A 2712-nucleotide genomic window follows, 5' to 3' on the forward strand; every position below is an offset into this window, starting at 1 on the left:
TGGATAAGGAGAGTCTCTAACTTGTCATTTTTATACATTTGGGAGCATAAATGTTTATGTTCAGAACTAATTTGTGTATTTGTGAGGGTTATCCAAAATTGAACCACTTGGTTTTTACTCCTCCAAAATGAGAACAAAGAGTTTGTGGCTCGTAATACTGTCTTTTCAGAAAGATTTTCATTTTCTGGAAGACAGAGTGGGAGAAATTTTGAACTTGCGGAAGTCCAAGACCCACAAACTGAGTACAATGCAAGAAGACGTTCTTTATTGTGGCTCAGTGGTTATAAGGAGATAATTTTGCGATAATATTGTGTTACTTTTCAAAAGTGACGAATCTTAAACCCTCATCAAAGGCTTTTCTATAGCATGAACTCTATGTGATGGTGTGTCTGTTGGGGTTGGTGTCCTTAACAGTTAGTGCAAGGACTTATAAACCTCTAAAAGGATCAAAGGGCATACTTTGGTATTATTATCAGTTGATCCACGTTTATCAATAACGGTTGGCTTGCTAGATAAGTTTGACGTTATTGTCATACAGATGGCGGTGATCAACTGGTCCCTAAAAGTCACACCTATAGGATACGTTTGAGAGACGTGACAGAATGAAAATCTTGTCATGTAGATGCAAGATTGACTAACCGATTAGTCCGAGTTATTTGACTAGTAATTAGTCAAATATGTGATGTTGAGATATTATATTTAATACGGATTAAATATCATGGGCTAAGGCGAATTAACGAGTTAATTCGTAAAATTAAATATAAGCGATTTATATTTAATTAATGTATATTGAATATAACTATACAATCTGTTTTTTGTCGGACACGAATTAATAATTGACTAACCCGTATTATTAGCCGATGCCTTAATTTCCGATAACCGATAATGATTTATAATCAAACGCGTCATATACATTTGGAATTTAATGAACCGGACCACGAGTTAAAACCAAGAGGAAGTGGAAGCCCACTTCCCTTGTGTGGGTCTCGGTTTTGCCGAGTGAGAGGGATCAAAAGGGAGAGCTTCTCCTCCCTTCTGACCTAATCATCATTTTGAAACAAAAATTAGGGTTTTGAAGAGCATTCTCCTCTGAAAAACCTGAGATCTCTCATCTCGAAAAAACACACATCAGTTCTCCCAATATTGCAAGGCAATCGGAGAACACCATCTAGCACAAGGGCATATCTCGGACAAGGTCTTGGGTGCAACAATTAGGAGGGAATCTGGTTTGATTTCTGTTCTTTACGCCGTGCATCAAAGGACCCGAGGTTGATTTCTATACATTAATCATTTCATTATGTTTTTTCGTTTTATGACTATAAATTGCATGTTTAAATTTACGTTATAGTCCTGCAATTAAAGGGTAGTATACGGATATTAACCCACAGTGTCACCATGCAATTCAAATTGGTCTCCTTACACAAGATGTGATAAGGAAGGAAACACGAGATGTTTTCGAGACTTGATTTAAGGCTAATACTTTGGTAGGTTACCTTGATCTTGTCGTAAAGGTTACATAAGATGTTTAAAATTTGGGTTGGTTATAGAGAGTTTGTGACAACCCAAATGCCTTTATCAATTCGTATGTTCTTAGCAATATAGCCTCTCATGAGGATGAGATTCGATAAAAGAATAACGAAATTTTTTCCTTTGGAGAATTTTGTTGATCTTGTCAATGCTAAGAAGCCTAGCATGCTTGAAAGATCCATTTTGTGATCTATATACATCAAAGAGTTGAAATATTGGGTTAAATCACGTCATTAATCATAATGGTACTACTCGAGTTGTCGAGATACCATGATGATACATGGAGTTTAGTGGGAGCTAAGGTGATGTTTCTTAGTCTAAATATGTGTTTGACATATTAGTGACTTGAAATATTCTCGGGTGAATACTTGAGAGTAGCATGGTGCATCTTAAATATCCGGATCTAATGAGATAGATCTCCATGGATACTAGCATCTTAGTCAAGATACTTATGTGATAAGATTTTTGACTCGTTCAAGTTGTTTAACGCAAATATGATCTCTTTTGCTTCCGCTGCAGGATCTATTAAATATGCTTAAAGCTGCTCTCGTCGGGACTTATCATATTGAAAATATAAGAAGTCATTACCAATCGTTTCCTAGTGAGTGTCACTGAAGATTTACTCTTGTAGTTTTGAGGAATCTATGAATTTCGTGTACAAGGATTACACAGAAACATCCCTATGCTTATAAGATGTTATGGGCCTCGTTAAGGAATGGTTAGCATGTAAGAGTGCTATGTGCATAAAGAATAATATGTATAATAAGTAATACATATATGTATAAAAAGTTATACATACATAAGCATATATGTATGAGGAGTCATACATAAAAGATGTCATATGAAGGATGTGTATATATAAGTGTTATACGTACAAATCATGAGCGAAAGCTAAGTACATTACAACATCCGATGTTGTAAAAGAGATAGTTGATAACCGGAATTTAATGGAACTGGAGTTGTTAGCCGAATATCGTCTTCCGAGAGACTGTGAAAACAGTGGGAGTGTTTGACTGGATTTAGAACCAGAGTCTAAAAACTTGTTTATACATGTACTTAGAAAGGCTCTATGTGATGAAAAGATTGCATAGAACAAAGGAAAATAGCAATGAAAATTAGAGTGATGCAACTGTTGCTAATCCTCTAACCAAAGCCGTTGGCATAAGGTAGACATGATGGTTATGT

The sequence above is a fragment of the Silene latifolia genome, chromosome Y (assembly GCF_048544455.1).
Source record: "Silene latifolia isolate original U9 population chromosome Y, ASM4854445v1, whole genome shotgun sequence".
Taxonomy (NCBI): domain Eukaryota; kingdom Viridiplantae; phylum Streptophyta; class Magnoliopsida; order Caryophyllales; family Caryophyllaceae; genus Silene; species Silene latifolia.